General features: G+C 45.9%; 1 long non-coding RNA gene across 1 annotated transcript in view; it reads left to right on the top strand.

Moving 5' to 3' along the window:
- The first annotated feature begins 1,441 nt into the window (after nt 1-1,441).
- LOC138285497 (uncharacterized) overlaps nt 1,442-26,269 on the top strand; it is a 46,484-nt gene continuing 21,656 nt past the window's right edge. Inside the window, exons 1-2 of the long non-coding RNA XR_011201602.1 lie at nt 1,442-1,651; nt 19,375-19,414. This is a non-coding gene — a long non-coding RNA (uncharacterized lncRNA). The remainder of the gene's footprint in view (nt 1,652-19,374; nt 19,415-26,269) is intronic.

Genomic DNA, 26,269 nt, shown 5'->3' with positions numbered 1-26,269 from the left:
TGGTTTCTTCTCCACACACACCCATCTTTCTTGCCCCACCTGTGTTGTTTCTCCCCACCACCACCATAAAAACAGAAGAAACATTTTCCTATTTTAAAAAAAAAAAAATATTTACCTCTCCAACTTGGATTTGTAAATAAAAAGAGAAAAAAAGTGACTGCGTCATTTTGTAGGTGCACGTCTGCTTTGCGCATGCCTACAAAATGAGGCAGGTGGGCACATCATTGCATCTTCTTCATTTTCCTTTCTCTTTGGCCATGTTGTATGATATTGCTAAAAATATTGTCAAAGCCAATAAATTCCAAAGGCTAGAACTGTTAGCTTTGCCAATGCTTGTTTTAATGGCACAAACTGAGCCCAAAGGCACCGGAGTGCTCTACAACAGAACTAGACTGTGCTGCATTTTTTAAAACTTTTTAAGGACAGGGAGATAAAGTGGTTTTCCAAGAATAAGAGGATGTTAAGACAAGACTGAATTAGAATATGGTTCCCTATGCTACAAAGTTGGCAGCTCTGGAACTAGGCCAGGTCTCCTCTCAAGGTTGTGGGTTTCCATTAGCAGTACACTTCACGCCATTACATTGATGATTTGGTAAATACCCTAATTCATCATCGATGCTCTGAGCTAGAATCGATGAAATGTGCATTAGTTTACTATGGCATAGCGACAGAACATCCGTGCAAGATATGCTTTAAGAAAACTCATGGTTAACTTCACCCAGAGCGAAACACTTGTCAGTCAGTATACAGCGATATAAATTAAGGATTTCTGTAATTTTTTTTGGGAACGTGCCAACTGTATGGAACATAGGAAATAAGACAAAGTCCCGTCTGTGTATGATAAAACAACAACAATCTCAGGGTTTGCAATTATAGTACAAAGCAGTGGGGAGTAACTTCACTTAGCATCACTGGAACCATACATTTAATTGGGAGTGTACTGGCACTTTTCATGAGCGGACATCACACTGATCCGTAGCACGGGGTATCTGTCCTATTCTACCAATATCTATACGTATGTACTAGTGACCTCCCCGAGATTGCCAGTACTTCCCTGCGTCACGTACCGGAGACCTGTCTTATCAGCAGCACATTTAAGTCCTCTTTACTGGAGACCTATTGAGGATATCCTGTACCTGCCATGCTAATATTTCGCAACGGAGATCAGGTCCACAGTACCGCCAGTACCTGCTGGTTTCTTGACAGACTCGCCTGACGCGACCAGTGATTCCCAGTCGCCAGCACGGGTGACGTGTCAGTACTAGTGCCAAGGGGTCCCGTACCTGGCGTGTGTTTGATACCCAGTGCCACCCATCCCAGAGACTGAATCCTCATTCCAGACTCAGGCATTCTTGTCCAGGGTGGGACCGTTGACGTCACCGGTGCCAGCGCAGGGCGCGTGTAACTGGTACCACCTGTTCGCTCGGTGCGGCCGGAGAGGCCACTCCTTGTGCCAGCTACGGGCTGCTGTGAGGGGTTCGCCCTCCCTCTCATTGGCCTGTGGCAGGGCGAGGCACACAGGGGACTGTAGGAGACACCCTGGCGCAGTCACTACTGTCCCGGCAGACTGGTTCTGTAGCAGCCGAGCCCTGGTACATGAGCCTGCAGCGCCTGGAAGACCTCGAAGCAGCTGAACCCAGCGACCTGTCAGGTAATGTGCATGCTTTTAACCTGTTTGAGACTGTGTTGTTCGATAACTGGTGGATAACTTTCTCGATTCCTCGGTTGGTTCGCCTCTGTCCCTTCTAAGAGTGTGGTCCGTCAGAAACTCGAATTCCATTATTAAAAATGTCCAATTTGCCAGAAGCCAAACCCGTCCGTTTGGCTTCTGGCACCGACCCGAGCGAGTCTCACATGATGTGCGCTCACCAGCCCCGTCCGTCTCTCTCCCTCCTTTTTGCTGGGATAGATAGAGCCCAACCACCGTGGCTTGAAGCCTTCGTCACTAAGGGAAAGCGCCTCACTCTGCCCCAACATTTTGGCGCTACTCCTGCAGAGTACACCAATAATGCAAAAAAAAAAAAAAAAATGACGTTATTGCCCCCTTACCTTGCACCATGGTGCGCAGAATTTTAAACACGGCACACATGTGGTGGTAGGGGAGCGCAAGGAAAACACTTTTCTTAACTATGCCCCTGAGTCTGCATTTGTCCTAATTTGCATCCCCTCTGATCCAAGTTATTAAAAAAAGGCTTTTAATGACAGAAGCATTCAATCAAGCCGAGGTGCCATAATAGGGAGCTTTAACCCTGACCACACTCTATTAAATTGGAAACTGGTTAAATACTTTCTCATTGGGTGCATTTGATGCCTCCATAAAGCAACTGTTAATTGCTGCCCTAGAAATGAAGAGATCAATGCTAGAGTCTTGGAGGATGGGTTGGAGGGGGCCGTTTTCACTTAACTCAATGTGCACTTGTTCTAATTTTTCTTTTTAATTATTAACTACAAAAGCAATGCACTGGCATGTTTTATGCACTTTTCTTTTTATTCATTTTAAATAGTATTTGTAATAAAAAAAATATTGTAATGGTTTTAATTAACTAAAAAAATACATTTTTTTGATTTGATTTTGAATTTTGCATGAAGCATCCAAGGAGACGGTTACTTTTACAGTAGTTACCCAGACATAAGTGAGGACGTTTCAATTTCGTCTTATTTCCAGTAAGGTAAAATCAAGGAAATGCCAGATGTATGATTTTAACCCTAAATCACAGCATCTAAAACCAAGAACTTGTTCATTGATGCCATGCGGGCCCATGTCACGTATAACACCTTCAGCCAGTCCTGGCATTATTGCCAGCACAATGCTGCTTCTACGAGTTATATTTTATGTTTTAAAACTGGATGCTTTAGTCACAGAGACAGGATTGGCTGGAGGCTTGAACGTCAAATTTGACATGGGGCCATTTTACATTTAGGGACATCATGCGCTGCAGTAAGTAATAATAATCCGGGATTTGTAAAGCGTGGCAAATCACCCGTGAAGGTCTCAAAGGGCTGAATTGTAGGCACAGGGAGATTAAGTGATTTGCTTAGAATCACAGGATTTTAAGACAACACCAATACTCTAGCATACCCCCAGTTCTGAAGTCGGCAGCTCAGGTCGTTGCGCCACATCCTCTCCTGTATATAATGCTTACACTGGAACATGATGTTATTTATGGAGAATGAAATAGACTGAAAACCAGAGGCAGGGGAAGCAGGAGAGAGAGACGTTGTGGAATAGAACAGACACAAAGTCATGAAGTGGCAGAGAGGAAGAATGAAGAACTTTTATGGAAAGAGAGTTTACGAGGGAAAGAATAATACAGCATATATAATGGAAAGGCAGATATCACTTTGCATTTTGGGATTTGTAGTTTCACTTTTCCCACTTTTGGTATCTGCTAAAAAGTCCCACCACGGAAAGAGTACTCGGTTGAGAAGCTAGGACTATCTTATAGTGCCTTGCATGACACGGGTCAGTTTGACCGCTGTGTGAGCTATATATTAACACATACAATATTGTATTCTTCAATTTCAGAAGCAAAATAGAAAAGGCATAGAACAGGCCTGCCCATCATAGGACATGCACAAAAATTATGCATCAATTCAAAATCCTCTCTCTTTGTATGAAGATGGCTGACCTGATATGAGCATGAGTGCCGGGAATTGAGCAAGTTGATGTGATAAAACATGGTAAGGTGAGTGGGATTATATGAATGTGCAGCATGTTAGTGTGTGACCTCTGGATATAACCTCTTTCTGTGTCTGTGGGCAGCATCCATTACTTTCGTGCATTGCCCAACTCCAGAATGCCTGGCAATCATGTCTGTAATACCTTGTATGTAGATCACCACTTGAGGTCATGTCTAGGACTCGGCTTTTAAGTTTCACCAATTTCCTATCTTTCTTCTTCTTTCTCTTTTCTGCCTTGTCTCTCTTTCTCTGACCCAAAGTCCTGAGATGACAAAAATTGGCAAAGCCAAGAAGTCTCTTCTTTTAAGGGCATTAGCCAGCCTTTCGGCATTGCCATTGCTGAACTTCCTCAGCAAAAAACAACAAAAAAGTCAAAAAGTTCATCCCAGTGTCATCAGGCATGTGCCACCAACGCTCGTGCACACCAACCTCATGACCCCTTGACCTGTTTTAATGGCATACATCCACCCTGTAGAGGTAAACAAACATGAAAAGCACATTTAGTGACAAGAACATCTCGGTACCTCAATAAAAGTTCCAAAGGGCGGGGGAGCAAGTAAATTTATCTGACAAGCAGTGGCGAGCAGGGCGAGGAAGAAAATCTGGGGGCTGGAAGGCAGTGGCGTAACGAAAAATAATGCCCCACCCCCCAGAATCTGAAGAGGGGCCCCTGAGTCTCCCATATCTACCTGCTATTCATTGGCGCCCAATCAGAGTCAGGCAGATTGACGGAGCAATTAAATAAATTCTGTCCAGTCTGAAATTTGTATAGAAGAACAAAGACTCATCTGTGCTCTGATTTACCGGGGACCATTTAGAGCGAGAACACTAGGGGCGAGGTTGCTATCATGCCCCCTCTTCAGCAGGTAGAACTATTTCCGGTACACTGTGGTTGCACCCTCTCTCCTGTAGCTGTTCCCTCCTCCTAGCTGGGTGCGTAGGGAGTTGAAGCAAATTCTTGAATGTGCCTGTGACTGATGGACAATGACATCCCTGTGATGTGCGCGACCTTAGATCAAGTTTAAAGTAACACACAGGGCCCACGAAGAAGGAGACTATTCTGGAGATTTCTCAAAGAGTTGACCATACTTTATGGTGGCCGGTTGCACTCATACAACTTGAACCCACGCCTTGATTCCGTGGCGTGGAGGCACGGGAGTGAACGAGAGGAAGGCAGGGAGAGAGAGAGACAATGGCCGATAGAAGGCACAGAGAATCAATGAGACGTGATTGAGGCACAGAGAATCAAAAGGACAGACCGGGAACACCACAATGAAAGAAAGAGTTCCTAGAACCAGGAAGAAGTAAGAGTAAGGAGACACTCCGAATGAGAGTGGTCTGAGAATGAGAATAAGCACAGCCAGCGTTCAAAGTCCAGAAGAAAGCTGCTGCCTTTAGTAGTTATTGGGTTAGATTGGCAAGTGAGAGAGAGCTAGGGGACATCTACCAAGCGCAACTTGCAGAGCTCTCAAACTTTCTGATTCCATGAGCGTCCAGCTTTTCATTGCATTATGGTACTTGCAGTCCTGAATTTATTTTCTAAGGCGATACACGGGACTGAAAGTCCCAGAACAGAATGAAAAGCAGTGGGCCTAAAAAATGTCAGAGCTCTAAAGCAGCATTGTCAGAGCTCACAAGGTTTTTCACTCCATAGGTAAGCATGTGACCCAGTGTTTCTCATGGCATTCTGATACCTGTAGTCTGAAAATAAATAGAACAGATTGAAAGTTACCCTTATCACATACCACCAATTGATGCCAACGAATTTAGGATTTCAAGGGCAGGACAAGGTTCCAAATCTATTAAGTAGCCCTTGGGTGACACTTTCACCCATGTCTGGCAGCATCACTGCCAATGCTGGTGTTAACAGTCCATACTATTAGGAGAAAATATCAAAACTACAAGTAGCAGACTGAAAAATGCCCATAGATATAAATGTGGTCCTAGATGACGATATTAGAAGTGGCATATAGCCTTTTGGCACCTATTGGGTGACTATCACCAGGACACTCAGAATTGTCTTGGAGGTCTCAATCTTTGACTACTTTTGAGGTTTGGTGTATAGTTTGGTGGTAGGTTTAATGGATAGAAAGGATATCTTTAACTGACAGGCTGTGGATGACAGATCCCAGAGTCCAATGGTGAGGAATAGAGAGCTGCTTCATTGTGGGGTGATGGCTGCCAGGTTGTCACATGTTACATAAGTCACTTCAGCCTGTCCTAGTTTTTTTTTACCTAATAGCACTTCAAGGGATACGAGGCTATATGGGGGTTGGATGGTACCTGTTTGCCAAGGTTAGACATGTGACTGGTGTTTGAGGGTTAGCTAGTCGAGCTATGTGTGTGAGGGTTACGTAGTCTGTGTGTGAGCGTATGTTTGCCTTCTGTGTGAAGGTGTGACAGTCTCTGTGGGAGCGCCAACATGCCTGAGGGATCTAGTCCAGCGGTTCCCAACCTGTGGGCCGGGGACCCCTGGGGGTCCGCGAAGCCTCCTTAGAGGGTCCGCGGCTGCTTAAAACATTTAATAATATTAGGTCCCAGCTATCAGTAATGACTCCTCTAGGGTCCCCGTGTTCCAATAATAATTCAGTGGGGGTCCCCGGGCTCCAGGATTGATAAAATGGGGGTCCACAGAAGTCAAAAGGTTGGGAACCACTGATCTAGTCTCTTAATTAAGGGTTCCAGACGAGTTAAAGTAAACAAAAATGCAATTCTACAGTCTTGGACTTTAAAAAAACAAAAAATCATTGTTTTCAGGGGTGTTGGTTCAATTAAACTGATTGAAGTGAACCAGGACTGCTGCTCCCAGGACAAAGTAGGTCAATCATCTCTTTGTGTGTTGCTATGTTCACCCTAAGTGGCCAGGGCATGCCCAGGCGTGAAATCCCTTGCTCACAGTGCCACTTGATTAAAGCTAGCCTTGCTGATGAGGGGGTGATACTCTGAAACCAGTCCCAGGATATTTGTTTCCAGTCCAGGGAGGACCTGGCCTGGCAGTTCGGGCTGGACTGTTCCCATAGAGAACAGGGTCAACACTGATTTGCATTTGGTTGGGTTCAAACTGTAGTGGCATGGTGAATAAAAGAACAATGGATTTAACCCAGATCTGTAACTGGGGGTGAGTGTTTGAAATGTTTCAGCACTCCGTTCGTCATCTCTTTGTGTGTTGCTATGTTAACTGAAAAGGCAGGACTTGGCAACAGAAAGTCACCTGGTGACCTGGCAGTTAATGTTTGATACTTCTTTTGTCATTCTCTCTACGTCAAACTTCACGGTTAGACCACTGGGACTTAAGTTAACAAGGTAATGTATTCTGAGAGTTGAAATTTGCTTACAGTAAATCAAAGGGGTAAACATCCCTGATAGCAATGACTTGTGAAAGTTAAGGTCAGGGCTGGTTGCAGGAGCATATTTTAAGAACTTGTATCATATGTATGTGTTGGAGAGTTAGAATGTGCTCTGAAGGTTAGGTCAAATGTTGCCCTTTTTTAGATACGAGACTAAACAATGTCATTATTTTCTTTGTGGTGGGTGTTGGGTCCTATTTGGAGGACCTCTCTTTGGTAAGTTTCTGTACTATGTAAGAAAAGGACATGACAGGTGTTTTTTTCGAGTTGCAAGTATGTGATGAAATTGTTAGGTTCGGCAGCTGCATTCGTCAAGCTACATCTAATTAGGAGGACTTTTAGGTGTGCCTCCGCATGGAGGAAGTAAGGTTTGCCCTATTCTTGCTTCAGCTGCCTCATGTTGGTTCTAGGGCTATTAACCTGGGTGTGTACTAGAGGAACCGGTTTCTTTGTTTTACTGTAAAAGATTTTGAGACATATAGATAAAAGACGTGCTTTAATTTAGTATTTCACGGTGTGATCTGCTTGTCGGCATATTCACTGAGGGAACTGTGAAATTTTAGCATGTTTATACCTTGTGCTCATGTTCCTAGTTTGTGGCCTCTCTTATTGTGAGGTTTGTTGACAGGGACTGGGGGTTGCTGGTATAGTAGTGGGAATTAGAGAATTCTCTGTGATATTGTGGCCGATCATGGACTGTCACGTTTAGGTAGACAGCGTGACCTGTGTGAAGAGCATACTGTCAGGAAGGTAAAGGGTTCCTCAGGCTTAGGCCCTGGGGCGGTCGATTTAGTGAGGCTACTAGGTGACTTTCTATGTTGTTAAAGTCGATATTGACATCTCCCATGAGATGCCTTCTGAAAGTGTGTAGAGCTAGTGGGTAGAAATCTGGGAAGAATTTTTGGAGCCCTGGTTGGTGCAGTGGTCTGTAGATGATGGTGAGGAGCACTCATGGAGGAGAGACGCCATGTGTAACTCTTAGGATTCTTAAAATAATAGGTGCCCGCCGGAAGTTTATTCATCCAAGAGTGAATTGAAGAAGACAAGGCCACTACTACACCGTGGCCATCTGGTCAGTTAGTGCAGGGGATGGCGTGCCCTGAGAGCAGCGAAGTCTGTCTGAGGCATCTTGGGACAATAATTTTGGTTTGGAACTACAATGTATGTGCGCTATCCTACAACAGATCACTACTGCTCTTGACCAAGAGGTAGGGATTGAGAATGTACCAGCATGCACGGGATAACAGGGTTTGGAGAGATTTTTGATAGACAGACTTCAGGGTGTACATCAATATTTTTTTGGTATTTGTGGGTTCATCTTTGGTGGCTTGAGAAGGAGATTTGGGAATGCTTTTGGGAAGCCTGAGTCTTTAGTCAGCTGCAATACCTTGGCAGGTTTGTTCTGGTCCTCAAGGGTTCTTGGATCCAAAAAGCCACAAGATTCCCTGGATGCTATAATGAGTAACTTTGATACAGTTAAGGGTGCCGGGGCCTCAGGAACAGCGCTTGAGGATAAAGACTTACTCCAGAAAACCCACTAGCAGGGACCAGGGCAGGTCCAGTTGGAACTGGTCAGAGAGGCAGTTGGAGGAAAGGCCTCTTGTAGCTTGTTGTGTCCCTGTAGCTTGAAGACAAAGCCAGCCATAGACCCTTGGAGTCCACTTTTTGTCTTGGGTACAAGAGAGAGCAGGTCTAGTCCTTCCGGGCTCTTCTAAGGTCAAAGATAGTTGGCATAGTCCTCTTCTGATCGTCCTCTGGAGATACTTTTGGGATGCCACAGTAATGTTTGGCACTAGCTTGTGGGTGAAGGAGGACTCCTAGCTCCCCCATAACTACTAGGGTAAACGTTCCTAGGGTTTACTTTACTGAATTTTGCACCATTTCCTGTTTGCCCTACAGCAAGCAATCACACAGTGCCTCTCTCTGCCTAGTTCTAAGATGGTGAAACACTTCTCCCCTTATGCAGAGCCTATGTGCCGATCCAGAGGTGTGGCCAAAGAAATGAACAGCCCTTCCTCTGTGGTCAATTCAATCCATTTCTGGGGGCAGCTCCCTCTCTATTGTGATTGTAGCCCGGCTGACTGGGAAAACAAATAAGGGCCTATGTAGATGTCACCTGACTTTTGCCTGTGACAGGGGAGGCCCATTTGAAGTTAATAAAGTTCCAGGGCACTGCCCAAATGGTCATCCTGACAGAAAAGCAGAAACAACTCCCAACACCCACATCCTTGTCTTTGTTCTGGGAGCAATTTGCACACCTCATCCAGGGTTTAGGCACTCGGAGACTGCAGCTGGAATCTAATGTAAAATTGCCTCCAGAGGCTATAGGCAGGAAAAGGTAACATTCCAAAAGTGCATTTCCTGGACATTTATTAAAATGATCAATGTCATATAAGCCCTGCCCGTAGAGAACAGATTAGGCTGTCCTCCAGAATATTGTTTTTATTAGTTACTTTTGGTAAACCACTTGCAGTGCCTTCTGAAGATGGTTTAGTCTCTCCCCCAGATTATTGCTTTTATTAGTTACTACTGGTATACCACTTGCAGTGCCCTCTGAAGATAGTGTACAGTAATTGCATTGTGTGTTAGTTATAAGGCACTTTCTGTTAAAAGCTAAAGTATTGGATTGACAGTGATTTATTAGTTGTTATCTCTAATCTCACACCACCTCCTTGAGTAAGCACTGGATCATTCACCTTCCCCACCCTGAAGTTCATGTGCCAACAAGATGTACGTAATGCTCATTTTTGGGTTCATTAGTAAGGTTAAGACCCATGACACAAGTGGTGAAGGGTTCTGATTGACATGACATTAGCCCAGTAAACACTGAGGGGCATATTTATACTCTGTTTGCGCCGAATGTGCGTCAACATTTTTGACCCACAATCGGCGCAAACCCTGACCCATATTTATACTTTGACGTCTGACCCCGCGGGCGTCAAAATTCCACCATGTGTGTCATTTTTTGGAAGGGGGAACCAGCCTTGCGTTAATTATATGCAAGGTAGGCGTTCCCTTCCAAAAAATGACTTTAAGGCCTGTGCCCCATATTTATACTCTGACATCATTTTGACGCACAGAAGGGGGTGGGCCTTAAAAAACGACGCACAGCCTGATGTGCGCCGTTTTTTAACGCCTGGGTCAGGGCAGGCGTTAAGGGTCCTGTGGGCTCGGAAGGAGCCCAGAGGTGCCCTCCCCTGCCCCCAGGGACACCCCCTGCCACCCTTGCCCACCCCAGGAGGACACCCAAGGATGGAGGGACCCATCCCAGGGAAGTAAAGGTAAGTTCGGGTAAGTATTTTTTTCAGATTTTTTTTGAGGCATAGGGGGGCCTGATTTGGGCCTCCCTACATGCCACTATGCCCAATGGCCATGCCCAGGGGACATAAGTCCCCTGGGCATGGCCATTGGGCAAGGGGGCATGACTCCTGTCTTTGCTAAGACAGGAGTCATGTCAATGGAGGTTGGGCATAAAAAAAAATGGCGCAAATCCGGTTTGAGGCCTGAATTTTGACTCAGACCTGACCTGCCCCATTTTTTGACGCACAACCCCCATTTTCCCATACGCCGCCGCTGCCTGGTGTGAGTCATTTCTTTTGACGCACACCAGTCCGCAGCGCCGGCTAACGTCATTCCATAAATAAGGCACCCGCATGGTGCGTTGGAATGGCGTTAGCCGGCGGTAAAATCTTTGACGCACAACTGCGTTGGCGCAGTTGTGCGTCAAAAAGTATAAATATGGGCCTGAATGCCTGTGTACTCCTAAATAAGTTCCCAAAGCCACTTAGCACCTGATGCCATTTTAGAGTGATTTGTTGCAGTGCAAGCATGGAGATGCTAACACAGACAAAGGAACAGTGGGAGCATGTACCTTAATACTAATGGGGTTGAATCAAGGCTACAAGCCCTGATCAGTCACCTAGATATGCAGATGTATTCCGTCTGATATAACTTGCCAGTTGCATATGCAAGAGATGAGTAGAGGCTCCTTGCCTTTGGGTAAGCTGCAGTGCCAGGCAGGGTGAGGGCAGGGAGGAAGAACTGAGTCACATGGCTCAGTAACTCAGGAAAAAAGAATAATAAAAGCTCAGGAAACAAGGGAGAAATGACTAAGGATCTGGAACAGGAACAAGGAAGAACTATGGCTCAGAAGCTTCAGGAAACAAGGGTCGGTCTTACTGGAAAACAGCTATAAGGACCAACACTGGACTGAAAGGAGCTGAGACTTAAAAGGGCTCACAGTAATCACATGCATCAGGTGTGAGCAGGCTAGAAGCAGCCAGCCACAGGTGTGCTGAATTCCTCCACCCATGCTTTGCCCGCAGGGGTGCAGACGAAGCAGTGAGCAGGGGATTATAGGTATTGAAGTTCCAAGCATGAGCAGACACGCTTCCACAAAACCTGGCATGGATTGGTAATGGATGGTAATTTCCAAATGGGGTCCAAATGGCTGGAAGTCAGAATATGCATGCAGGGGAAGGGTCGGAAGCATATTAGAGCATTGGAAAATCTAACAATTTGGCCCCCTGGTTATAGGCAAAAGAGCGAATCATGACAGTTGCCATTTCCGTCTCCAAGGCAGAGGTGGATCTTTGCATCATCTAGATTTGTAGTTTGTGTTGTTAGTTTAAATGTTCCCAGACAAACATGGGTATGGTGATGGCAAGGAACAAGGCATGTGGTAGAAACCACGCCCAGAATGAGGCACAGATATAGGTTGTTCTTATAGGGCTGTAATTAAATGCTTTAACCAGGCACATTCATTATTACTCCAGGCTTCCCTGACGTGTCCTCACCATGCTCATCAAATACTACGCTGTAATTGCAGCGGTGACTTGAAGATCTAGTGATTAGTACTCCCTGGTGGAGTGGTTTAATCCGGATCTTGCAGTATAAAGCTGCAGCCTGTCAGTGCCATACTCAGGTGCACTGTTTCTGGGAGGGGGAGTGGGAACCCGGAATATTTGCTCCGCAGTTGCGTTGGCACACACCCAGGTGTCACGCTGTGCTAGGCTATGATGCCCAGGCGGCACCCTGTGCTGGCCTCTTGCACCAGTGTGGCACGCTGTGACTGGCACTGTCACAGATCCATTCTATGACATTGAAATCTCCGGCCTCCCTGCATGACTCAAACCCACCTCCGTAGTCCACAGAGTTTGTTGACGCTTTGCTTAACTAAAGTCCGTGTGCTGTAATGGGCCCGACTCTGGGAGAGAACCGGGGTTGTTGGTCTCTGATTAAGGCGGAAGCTGTGGGTGTCCTTCAGGAGCTCAGCACACGTCACTTTCTCTCCAAACCACCGATGTTGCCTCCATGTTCCGAGGAGAATTGAAGGAGTTAGTCGCTCTGTCAAGTTTTTCCTCACACTTTCTGTCCACATCCACCCTTCGGGGTGTCATTTCCTGTGACCTGCTCACATGGTAACAAACAGCGATTACCTGCAATAAAAGCGTGCACGGTGTAGGGAGGCGCTGCGTTTGATTTGCACGGTGCCACCTGTCTATATGTTTAGAGGCTACCTCAGTTACAAAATAAGTAACCAATGAGCCACACAATAAATATTGCTGCCACAATCTGTAGAATCAGAGAACTAATTCAGACTGAGGAGACAACTCCTTGAAAATACACTCCGATCATTTCTGCCTGGTGGTGCTAACGCAATCACCCCCTAAGGACTTTTCACGACGTGGCTGTTGACATCACAAATGCCATCACTAAGTACAACCTCGTTGACCTCGCTGACATTACAATACATCTTAAATTAGCAAGCCGTAAAAGACTAGGGGATTCATTCACAAGTTCTGCATGTCGTGACAGACATTGACAGCAGTTCTACGACTGATAGCCATAGGTTCATGTGGTTGTGCTACAAGTAATAGATGTGCTTAAAAACATTAAGTGCATTTGTAAGGCTGGTCATCAGAGTCAAAATTTAGAAATCCCTGCGTTGATTTCATACACGATAAAATGATGTTTTTCTTTCAGAAAGCATATTCGAATTAACACAATTATTTTTGGCTTATGAAATGTTATAGATTGTCAGAGTTGCATGCAAAGGCAGAAATGATGTAATTGGTGATATCTTGTGTGAGCCCATGAGCAAGCCATGGGGGTAAGATGGTGTCGTTATTTTTGCAGAACTAATCATTTATGGACAATTTCAGTGTTTTTAAAGATTTGGACGAAAATGTCTCTTCTACTTTAGGTTTTTAAGAGAATTTCTTTTTGCTTTTTTCAGTTTCTTTTCTAATTTCCGTTAGTTACAGACTTTAGTTGACAACTGTAATGTTAATTAACAGATTTTATATATTTTTTCTGACGTTTTAGGGTTTCTTGAAATACCTTAATGACTAACTAAATATACTCTTGCAGTCAGTAACTGTCTAGTACAGGGCGTGGCCCTTGGCCTTAACATGTGCTCACTACTGTTGTACTTACTGAGCACAACCACAGCCTTGTGCAGTGACCAGCGTCCTGTGTCACTGGGCACAGCCTGAAAATGCCCCTGCCAACCTGAGCCTGCAGGACACAGCATGTGGATCTTACCTCTGGGTGCAGGGCCTGGGGTTTGGCCATACACTGTACCCAGTCTCCCATGCCTTCAAAGACTGCATGGCATGTATTTTGACTGTGACCTGTGGGCTTTATGCTCAGGGCCCGGCTTTTGGCCATACTCTCCTCCCATTCGTCAAACCCCAAAGTAAGGCCATGCTCTGTGGACCACAGGTTCAAGAGGGTCTTTGACTCCACCTAAAGTCCAGTTCCTCAAAATACGCAGGATATTATTCGAGCTCCCCTGCACCCAAAACTATATCGACTTAGTGCTGGGTGTAGGCTCTGTATGTGAATGAATACATTGCTTTTGGCTACGACCCAAAGCCTTCAGTACACAGGCCAGTCAAATTCCACACCATGTGTCCTGCCCCCTTCCCACTGGCCTACATAAATGTTGGTGACACAGGACGTGTATATCAGTTTGAGGAGCAGGAAAGTAGGTTCACATTACACTTAGGGTGACCACCTGGCATTGAGGCAAATTCTGGATAGGACTGTAAAAAATTCAGGACAAAGAGTCAAAATTCAGGACAAAGGGTCAAAATTCAGGACAAAAATTCAAGAAGAAACATCAGTTTTACAGACACACGCAAGAGAGGCCATGCCTCGCTATGTTGTCAGTGCATTTATTTACTCTTTTTTAGCATAGCACTATTTATTCACTGTGGTCTTTTTGGGATTGCCTCCTGGTGTGCTACATTCAGGTGTCACATTAGGTCCTTGTTCAGTAGTAAATTAATGCCCTTCAGTACTGCGGCAAGGCCATCACCCCTACTCAAATCTACCCAATCTTTCATGAAGAGAAAGTAACAGCAACATTTTGATTATGTTTCTGAACATTTTAAAACCCCTAGCAAACAGTTTGGGAAAAATTAAGGTAATTAACCTTATGCTAGTTTAAAAAAAACATCTGTGTTGCAAGAGGTACCAGGAAAAGACGAGATGTATAGTAGGTGTTTTATTTAGTCTCCACTAGCCGCTTCTTCCTACACTCCGTCCTGTCAGCAGACCCTCACACCAACGTTCTAAAGCAAACTTCCACACAGCTCCTGGGCTATTCCATTACAGTGTGTTCGCAGAGGTAAAGAGGGCTGTACCATTATTGTACATATAAATACTCAAATAAAAGGTTTAACAGAAATAATATAAACAATAATACAAATTGTAACACATCCTCTTACCTGCAAAATGTATGTATAACTATATGTGATGAAGCAACAGTCACATTACAGTACATCAACACATGACAAAGACTTGGGAGGATAATGTGTACATAGCAAGGTCAAATGTAACCCTCCCTGGTATGGCCGATATATCTATTTCATGACATAGTACAAATTATAACAATCTGGCTTACTCCAACCACCCATGGACTTTAAACCTACTTTTTTTTTTTTAAAGAGGCAGGGCAGGTGGTGTGGGGGACAGTCTCACACCTAATGTCAGGATGTGAGGTACCCACAACTTGTTTGTAGTCTCACTGCACTAGAGTGTATGTCTGGGACTCTACATTTATCTCAGAAATGGGAGTCCGGACTACCAATCAAATATAATAAAAGAGGACAATGACATCGAGATCAAATGGGAGATCCACAGCAAGTGATTCAAAGGGGTGTTGCTAAGAAGTGGATAAATGAGGAAGAGAAGAACAAGGTGGGACAATTCCTAAAATCAGACAAGATGGGTCCACCAAGACTATCGGAAGGTAATGGGTACCTGGGGACTTGTCTCTGCACACAGGAGAGAAACAGAAGAGGCACTGTCAAGTGGTTGAACAAGCAACACCCATCCACCTTGGCAAACTCTTCAGGTGCAATGGTCTGCTGTTCATGCTTGTGAAGGGTGAGCAGGGGCTAGATTTGCTGTGCATTCAAAGAACAAAGTCAAGTGTCAGACTCTGTGTCCAGTGGGAACTTAGGGGGTGATTCTAACTCTGGCGGGCGGCGGAGGCCGCCCGCCAGAGTTCCCCCCTCCAGAATACCGCACCGCGGTCAGAAGACCGCTGTGGTTATTCTGGGTTTCCCACTGGGCTGGCGGGCGACCGCCAAAAGGCCGCCCGCCAGCCCAGTGGGAAACACCCTTCCCACGAGGAAGCCGGCTCCGAATGGAGCCGGCGGAGTGGGAAGGTGCGACGGGTGCAGTTGCACCTGTCGCGAATTTCAGTGTCTGCAAAGCAGACACTGAAATTCTTTGTGGGGCCCTCTTACGGGGGCCCCTGCAGTGCCCATGCCATTGGCATGGGCACTGCAGGGGCCCCCAGGGGCCCCATGACACCCCATACCGCCATCCTGTTCCTGGCGGGCGAACCGCCAGGAACAGGATGGCGGTATGGGGTGTCTGAATCCCCATGGCGGCGCAGCAAGCTGCGCCGCCATGGAGGATTCATCTGGGCAGCGGAAAACCGGCGGGAGACCGCCGGTTTTCCTCTTCTGACCACGGCCAAACCGCCGCGGTCAGAATGCCCTGCGGGGCACCGCCAGCCTGTTGGCGGTGCTCCCGCCGACCCTGGCCCCGGCGGTCAAGGACCGCCGGGGTCAGAATGACCCCCCTTAGCGTTTACTTTTCTTTCTCTGACTTCAAAGTGTGGGGATTTATGCGAAAATCTTGCTGGATACTGGGGTTCAGAAAGAGTTTTTTCTATCATATGACAACATTTAAATAAACTTCACAATATATCAGAATTAGGAGATCAAATGAAGCACATTTTTGTTAATTCTGAACTGTGCTGGAAACAAATACCTTTATACGATTAAAACAAATCATTGCATTAGGTGATGCAATTTCCACACATCATCGTCTGTGCACAGTATAGTTTGATTTGAAAAACTGTATATCTGTGCAATATAATGGTAATTTCAATTTTAAAAAAATTGTTGTCTGTAATGGCAGTGTGTTACCACACCATGCATACTCCACTCCACTCTGCTCTGCACCACTCCACACCACTGCACCCTACTCTGTATCACTCCACTTTACGCCACTGCACTCTTCTTTCTGAACCACTTCACATTATGCCACTGCACTCTAAGCTACTTCACACTATGCCTCTCTACTCTACTCTGTACCACTCTACTCTATGCCAATGCACTTCATGCCTCTCTACACCTCTGCGCTCTACTCCTCTGCATGCTATTCCACTCCAGTCTGGGCAACACCAATCTAGTCCGCACAACTCCACTCTATGTCACTCTGCAACACTGCACTGTATGCCATTGCACTCCATGTTAATACACTCTATGCTAGTGCACTTTACTCTGTAACACTCAACTTTGTGCCCCTGCACTCTACATCAATACACTGTACGTCACTCTAGTCTGCTCTGCACCTCTGCACCCTATGCCACGGCACTCTACACCACTTTACTCTATGCCATCACACTCTGTGCCACTCAATGCAACTCCACTCTACCCTGCACATCTCCACCCTAAGCCACTTCACTCTACTGTGAAACAATATACTTTCTGCCACTGCACTCTGTGCCACTGCATTCTATGGCACTGCACTCCACCCTGCACCTCTCCACTCTACGCAACTGCACGCTACTCTGAAACAATCTACTCTACGCCGCTGCACTCTATGCCATTCTGACCACTGCACTCTAGTTCAATGCACTGTACACCACTGCACGCTGACACTCTACTCTGCAACACTGCACTGGCCGCCACTATATTATACACCCCTCTACTCTGTACTTCTACATTCTGCACCAATATACTCTATGCCACTCTACTCTGCCCCATGCCACTCTGTGCCACTGCACTCTACACCAGTGCACTCTAAACAACAGCACTGTATGTCACTGCCCTTTACTCTGCACCACTGCACTGACACTCTACAACACTGCACTCTGCACCTCTCTATTCTGTACTACTGCATTCTGTGTCACTGCACGCTATGCCACTGCACTGTGCATCACTGCACTCCACACCACTGCACTCTAGGCACTATACTCTACTCTGCACTGCACCTCTCTACAATACTCCACCCTGCACCACTCTATGCCACTGCACTCTTTGCCACATGAGTCTACTCTGCACTCTATGACACTGCACCACTCTGCATTACTGCACTCTCTGCCACTATATTGTATGGCACTCTACTCCACTGCACTCTATGCTACTCTACCCCATGCCACTCTATGCCACTGCACTCTGCGTCAATGCACTCTAAACAACTGCACTGTACGCCACAGCACTCTACTCTGCCACTCTATTGTATGCCACTCTATGCCACTGCACTCTGCTTCAATGCACTCTAAACAACTGCACTGTACGCCACTGCCCTCTACTCTGCCACTCTATTGTATGCCACTCTACTCCACTGCACTCTATGTCACTCTACTCTGTCCCATGCCACTCCATGGCACGCACGCCACTCACTGCACTCTACGCCAATGCACTCTACGCAACTGCACTGTACCCCACTGCACTGTACTCTGCACCACTACGCCACTGCTCCTATGCCACTCTACTCCACTCCACACTACTATGCCACTCACTTTTAGCCATGCTGAACAGCAGCCACTCTGGTGTATAACATGGCTAAAACACATTAGCAAAGCCAATAACTCTTCCGTAGATGAGACCTATTGGCTTTGCCAATGTTTGTTAGTACAATAAGGTACCGATGTCCCTGAAAGAACTGTGAATGTGTAAGTCCTTATTTTAAACATGCACTCGACGCCTTGTCAGGGGTAGTAAGCACTATATAAATACAGTTACATCATAATATATGCTGCTAAAAAATGCCCAAATACATTTCGGTTACATTTTAAAAAGTGCTTCTCAAATACAGATTTAAATAAAATAGAGTTGATACCTAGTGCTAATTTTTTTTATAACACTCTATTAAAACCACACACTCCACAGCTCACCTTGGGACACCATTGCAGTATCCCTCTAAAAGAAAATGCCTTTGCCATCAGAAAGCTTCCAGTGACTCCTTTGGTGAAAGTCAAGGCAGGTTTTCAAGCCCCTTTGCATTTGCAGATTGCCCACATTTGCATTTCTTTAGGGAAGGAGACACCCTGGCAAGTAGGCCTTTTCTTATCTGTCGGCCCCTCCCTCCCAGCACAGGAGACTCCCTGCCTTTCAGTCCAGCTGCGGAAACTAACCTGCCCGTAATTTCGCCCTGCCGTCCGTTGTCCTTTTGGTGAAAGGCTAAAATTACGTAATGCCGTCCGTTAAGCCTTTCATCACGAACAACGGAAAGAAGGGCAAAATTACGGGCAGTCCATTACATTTACGGACGGGTGGTCACCCTAATTACATTGCTTGTAGTATATCTGAAAGACTTAGCTTCATTGGGCTTCGAAGTTACCCCATCAGTATGGTTGTTTGATTGGACCATGGGTTCCCTCTATGGAAGCAAGCCTGATGATTGGATCCCATGTGAGTGGATTGTGATAAGCTTGGGAATGACGCTTTAGATGAGCTCCGGTCCTAAAAAGCTAAAAGGAAAAAGTTGGCTGTGCTCTGGGTGTCATTTAGCTTTATGTGTAAATTCTGGAATGGTCAGGCTAAATGAATCCCATATTACCTTTAGCAAAATGATAGAATGACTGGATGGGAAGGATGTGCCGGCTGAGTCTTGGACTGAATGTGTCTGTAGCCTGGCTTGAAGGGACCAGCTGGATAGACCCTAGATCCAACAGATCGGTGTAGGGGCAGACCTGGATATGCAGCTCTTAACCTGGAATCTCCTTATGCATGTGATCACATGACCTACATAAAGCATTAGCAGATTTACTCCAGCTACCAACTAATCCTAAAATACTTTTTCTTCTTTGCAGGTCCAATAAAGAGCCTCTAAGATGTGGAATCCAAATCAAGGTGAGTTCTGGATCAAGTGGGGATGTTCTGATCTTTATTCTTAAACGAGTGACAGGGGGGCGGGATGCAGCATGAAATAAGTCATGGTCCTGTGGTACCAACAGAGGTTCTTTGTTGGGGGGGAACAGATCCTGTCTGAGGCAAAATTGGGTAGTACCTATGTGAAAGTGAACTGTATCCAGAGAAGATAAGTGGTGCTGGCAAAACATAAAACAATAGAGATGGGGTGTGTACATGGAGAAGGGGCGGGGTTTGCACTAATGAGGAAAGGTGATGTGACGCTGGGAATATGCTATGTACCTGGTGGAAGGTGGCAGATACCTGGAGGAAATGGAAGGTGTCCATGAAAAGATTGAAGTTGCCCATTAGGCTATGTCTACGAGAAGACGGTATGTACCCACGTGACGATGGGATGACCCCATGGAAAGGCATGGAAAGGCAGCTGTTGGGCTAGTAAAATACAGCATTGCGGCTGTGATAATCCTGTGCAGATTGCTCCACCTCTTGGTGCCTCTGTTGCTGGAGCTCCAGCCTAGAAAATACCCTGCTGTGAAGAGCATCACTCAAGACAAAGGCTGAGTTTAGAAGAGAAGCCTTTGAAGGACACCTACAAGGAGAACTACCCCAGGCCGCTCGTGAAAGAGCAGACTGGGAATACTAATCTGCAGAATGCTGTACTTGTATTAGAGTGGGGGCTTTTTACTCTGTGTTCTAGTTCCAAGTTCTCTCTGACCAAGGAGAAGGGGTGCTTAACAGAATACCCACAGGACCACTGTGCAACAAGAGCTGATATCTGCCTGACAGCCAGGTTCACAGATGTGAGGCAACATCATCAAAAGTCTGGAAGTCCTGAATTGCCAGGACAGTTCCACCTGAATGCGAGGGGAAGGAGTGAGCTAACTCTAAAGAAGGAATTGACTGCTGACGTGGGCAGATGCTGTTGACTGTGGCACTGGGGTTTGTCCACCAGAGTTTTTTGAAAGAGTGTGACTGGTGCACTCTCAACAGTCATCGAACTCGGAGAAAGAACCAAGGCATTGCTGAAGCATGTCCGAGTATATCCTGCTGTCATCCCTGTTGTTGCAATTGTGGCACTTGTCTAAATGTGCCCGATAGGGCTGCCTCACTGAAGAAGGGATTGACATTGGTGCACGGTTTCTATAGGTATGTCCCAAGTGGCTGTTGTCAGCAGGACCATGGCACTCATTGATCCATACCCGTGCGGTCTTGATCGCCAAATAAGAATCCTGCTGCGCCCATCTAAGCTCAGCTGCTGTTGCCCAAAAAGCCTCTAAGCTGCCTGATCAACCCCCAGGACCAATGCTTGGAAGCATGATGGCCTCATTGCCGTATCCATGGGAGGACCCCGTGACTGGCATCAAGACTCACCAGTTCGAAGGAAGTTGCTTGCTGCAATCATGAGGCCTACCTGTCTCTAATGTTGTTAAATCCAGAACAGGGTCCCTATCAGAAATCAGTTGCAGTCACCAGGGCACCACTGTGTGACTTGCACACACCTGACCCGTGCAGGAAACCATATGACTCGACCATGGCCAACACGCTTCTGGTGAGCACAGACTGTGAGTTGGAAGCCTGTCTGAGGCCTACTGCTACTCAGAGATAGGTGAGAGACTCAACTGAACTGCTAATGTAGTCAAACCAGAGAGAGTCATATATGTCAGATGGGAAGTGCTGCATTTGCCCAGGTTTCTATGTCTCTAGGCCCCAGAATGTGGGAAGAAGTAGAAGGGGGAGTGTTGGAGTTGAGGGGGTTATCCTTCTTAGCTGTATTAGCCTCACACCTGCCTAGCTGGTACCTGACACTCTTTTGATTTGTGTAGCATTGAGTTTTATAGTATAATAAAATATTTTTATTTATTATAGAGGAGCACTGGGCTGAACACTCATGTTAATGTGCTGCAGGGTGTTTGTTGAATTCTGAGCCCATTGTATCCCACACTATCCACCATTAGGAGCTTGTGACTCCTCATCATTGCTACCACTGAACATCAAGTGCTGACGGGATTGTATTTGGTCCAGTTTGCAGAACCATCGTAGGATGGATCTCGGAACAGCAGAGACAGATGATCCCAGCCCCCACAGCAGTAGCCATGTAGTCCCTGTATGCCCCATGGCCTCCCAAAAGGGGTCTGGCACACGCTCGTCCTCTGTGTAATGTTATAGTCTCACCATACAGTCCATTATTTCTTGGTTGTGATGCTCTTGCACTGTCGGACTCACTTTTGGTTTAATGTTCTTACACAGTCATGTCTTCCTATGGGAGCTATACCTCTGAGGTGTTTGTCTTGGTCTTCCTGGGTGTGATATTCTTACAAAGTTCATTTACCCTCCTTTGGTGTCATAGTCATCCCGTCATTGAGTAGGTTACTCTTGTGGGTATCTTCCACGTGTTGTGTTTGATACTCTCACATTTCGTGTGTCCCCCCACTGTGACAGTTTGTCATTTGTGTCTCACAATTTCTTTTGAAGTCCATAAAGTCCATATTCACTCTATGTCATAGTTATTCCTTCACAATGATTGTCTCGCACTCCTAGATATTCTTACAATTCTCATTCTACCTACTTGGTGATAATACCATCACTGTCACACTGTCGGTCTTGCTCCTCTTGGATTGATACTCTCACCTGTTTCTCCTTTGGTTTGATGGCTTTATGAAATTCCCTTCACCCATTACTCCCTCATTGAGGATGTAATATTCTTACAATACTTGGCCATCTTCCTTTAGTGTGGCACTCTTGCACTTTGGGTCCCCCCATTTCCGATACAGCACACTCACAGTGTCTACCCGCCCTTTGAGTTGATAGCCTGTAAAAGTCCATCTGAATCCACCCCTCATTTTCTGAGGGTGTGCTATCTTCATACATATGTAGCCTAAAAGGTCCATCTGAACCCACTCCTATTTTCTGGGGGTGTGATATCTTCATGTAGCCTTACAAAGTCTATCTGTACCCCTCCCCCCATATCTTACAAGGGTGTGATATCTTCAGACAAACCCTTGAAAAGTCCACCTGTATCCATGCCTAATCTTTAGAGAGTGTGATATTTTCATAGTCTGTCTCACTGTACTTGTGTGATAAATTACGATGACTGTCCTTCATCCATCTGTTGCATTCGTGGACTAGCTTCTCATCCTTCTGCTTGAATGTGATATTTTCTCAATCATTGCACTGTAAAGCTCCCTTGGGTTCCACTACTCTGGTTAGCGCTAACCTGTGTATGAGTTGGCACACTTTGTACTCCATGTTTTCAGAATACTACAGGGATGTGCACGTTTCATTTGAATCCCAATGCCTTGTTTCTGATTATGAACCCAGAAATCCACAATTAGCTATCTCCAAAATAAGACACACTCACAAGATGTTTTTGTGCCATACTCAGGAATTTATTTACAGCCTCTCCTGTCATAGCTTGACAAAGTATAAAAAATACAGTGTTGGAACCACTTTCAGAGGGCCACAGGGCATGCAGGGGCTACTGGGCCGAACCGTGATGGTTGAGCCCTTTTTCTCCTGATGTCCTGATCCAACCTAATATGGATTCTGCTCAGCTGGGCCAAGTACCCATTCTGCTCTTGACTCTTAGTTGTAACTGTGGTCGAGGCTCACTCAGGGGTGAAGTGTAGATACAGGTCAGTGAACACAACTCATAACTCAAAGTGCAAACAGTACAAACAATAAAGCAATGTCAAGTCAAATACTAGCTTTCATAAGAAAAAGAAGTATTTTATTTCTAACTTGACACATGCAAAGGAATATAACATTCAGAAGCACCAACACATTGCCTTGAGGTCAAGCCCTCAGTAGTTGTTGAGCAAATACCTCTCCCACCCTCCTTCGTGTAATGTATTTGGAGTTATTCTCTATTCACTTGTGGCCGCATCCAGGGAATGTTCAGTATTAGCCAATACTCATGAGTTCCACTTTGACCCTACAGGTCTTAGCCAAAAGTGTCTATGGTGCCAATACACTATCAGCAGCAAGTCCCAGGGCCCAACCAGCCTAGTTCATGTCTTACCTGCTCATGCAGCATGGAAGGGTTCAGTGTTGCAGCGGGTGCTGGCTGTGTGAGCACCCACAAGTCCTCTTCTGCTTGGAGTAGTCAGGCTGTCTGCAGCCCACGCAACAGCACCTGACAGTGCTGCAGGCTCTTTCTTCTGAGAGGTGCTGCCGGAGTTCTCTCAGTTGTCAGAGCAGTTCCCAGCTAACAAAACTGCTGTACGGTGACTTTACCCAGCTCCCAGCTGTGGGAGGGGAATCCTTTCTTCACCTCCGACTGGACACCAGAGAGAGTGCGAAATTGTCAACGCCATCCTCAAAGTTATCAATGGTGGGATAAGGGGAATCCTTTCTTCATCTCCGACTGGAGCCCAGTGAGGGTGCAACATTATCCATGGTGTCCTTGCCAGTCATCAGTGGTCAATCAGGGGCAGTCCCCTTGCAGTCCTGCAGTGCAGGTCCAACCTGCTGAATGTAGCCATAGTCTCTTCAGCCGGTGGCAAACTAAATCCCTCGGCAATGTTGGTACCCGCAGCCCTTCCTAGCATATGGGGTTTCCGCTGTACTTGACACCATGGACTCTGACTTCCCTGGTACCAGCACCCCCGCCAAGATGGTTCAGCTCTTCTCACAGTACCAACTTACTGGGGGCCCCCTATGGCATACAGGGTCACCACAGTATGGTGCTACAGGCTAGTCCAGTCCCGCACAGTGTTCAACTCATGGCTCAGTCCACGATGGCCATTTCCTGGCAATCGGGGTCGCTGAGCCAGCACTGCACAAGGGTAATTTCCCATTCAGTACACAACAGTTCCCTCACACTTCACTCAGTGAGCCCTCCCGGCAGGACTCCCCAGTGCTCTCCTCTTCCTCACAGGGCACACTGGTCTTGGCAAGCAGACAGGCACTGGTTCTTCAGGATCCAGGACAGGTGGTCTTGGTTTTCCTAGGTGATGTCCCCTCACCCAGCAGGGAGACTAGCAGCCTTTACCCTAGACCTGGTCACAGGCAGAAGTCTTGCGTAGCTTCCCCTCCTCACACAGCCTGTCTCGCTCCATGTCAGATGACAAGGTTTGGAGTCACAATCTCCCCTTCTTACAGTCCACTTCCAGACACCAAAATGTAATTTAGAGTCAGAGTCTTTGAAGTTTTATGTTGGGGTTCTGTTTCTTTTGAAGTGGAAACTACTCTTTTTCTTCTTTCCTCACAAAAGGCTGTCTAATACAGCAGACAGGACTCAGAAGCTGATTGTCCCACAACACAATTCATGGGAGTTGCCAGAGCTCACACCGGATGTCAGCCGCAGTGACATATGTATCAACAGGTTAATCCCAGAACCCAGCCATACTCTTTATGTTTCCCTTATCAACCCCATCTCCTTCAGGGATCATCTCAGGTCAAGGCCACCCAGGTTTGGCTTCACTTGGCAGTGCCCCCCTACTCCCCTTGCTGCAGTAGTATGCTCTGGTAACCCACTTTAAAATTAAAGTTTGCTTTTATTAACAGACTATTGCCTTATGAATCCTGTATGTCATTTACAAAATTGCAATATATGTTTGACATATAGCGATGTTTGACATATAGCGACCAGTCATATATGCACAGTTTGATAGTGTTAGATGTTTTAAGGTATGGCGCTACAAGAGCCTCCTTGTTGCTGTGCTACTCAACTTCTTGTCTTGTTGGCATGCTACTAGGTTTATCATAGTTGCGTAACATGGCATTTGAAGGAAGTTCAGCACTTCAAAATGCTCAGCAAATTCCTTTAATACATTTTCAGGAAAACCCTTGTAGATCAGGGAGAGCAAAACAGACACACATGTATATAGTGTAAGAACAGCCGACACATGGTTCGCCCCTCGTGGCATGGTGCACCTGGGGCTTCTCAAGTGCTCAAGGTTAATATAGCGCTCAACAAGAAAGATACAACTAGTTAGAGGCGGGGACAGGAGTTTGCATGCTGCAATCATTGCAACTGTAACAATTAGCTTAGTAAATTGTATATTACAGAATGGGGTAATGACCTATGAACTGCCATTGAATACGTCAGGTTCGAAGTAGAAAGGGTCAGTCTTGGTGGGCTAGCCATGGAGGTAAGAATCGGTAGGCTGGAAACACGCAGAAAAAATGTATAATATCTGAATTGTCAGAGATCAGGGTCTTGGAAGACGGATGTCTATGCAGTGTTGAATCAGGGGTATTGGGTAAAGAGAAGAGTGATCATCACAGTTTCTCCCTGAACTATTGTTAAATACGAGGATAAAAGAGATATACATTACATATCATAGATTGCGAAACATTTATCGGTTCATGTTCTGAAGATCAATGCATCTATTTACAGTACATACATATATATGTTCATGCAGTATATGCAGATGTTTGGCAGTCATAGAAGCCAATGTAAAACAATCAGACTGCATGTCATAGCTCATGAGAAGGACTACCACATGAAGAAAAAACAGTGTTTAAAAAATCATCATCTGGGATGTTGTCTCTGACCCTCGATTGGAGATTCTTTAATGCATAAACTACGACACGTGCTCTTACAACTCACTGGGCACGTGGTTGTGAATGTGTGCCCCTAAACAAGTACTATTATCAGAAGCAAGTCATATGCAACACAATCTAAGAGACACACCTTTAGTATGCTAAGGGTCATATTTACAAGCCGCTAGTGCTACCTTGCGCAGCCAGAGCGTCATTTTGCTTTACGCTATGGTAGGATTAAGGAAGCCTTTCTCCTACGCCATATTTACAAATTGGCACAATGCTTACATTGCACCACTTTGAAACCCCTTGCACCACATTATGCTTGCTCCAGGCATAATATATGCAAGG

The sequence above is a fragment of the Pleurodeles waltl genome, chromosome 3_1 (assembly GCF_031143425.1).
Source record: "Pleurodeles waltl isolate 20211129_DDA chromosome 3_1, aPleWal1.hap1.20221129, whole genome shotgun sequence".
NCBI lineage: Eukaryota > Metazoa > Chordata > Amphibia > Caudata > Salamandridae > Pleurodeles > Pleurodeles waltl.
This window is presented reverse-complemented; position numbering and strand designations above follow the sequence as displayed.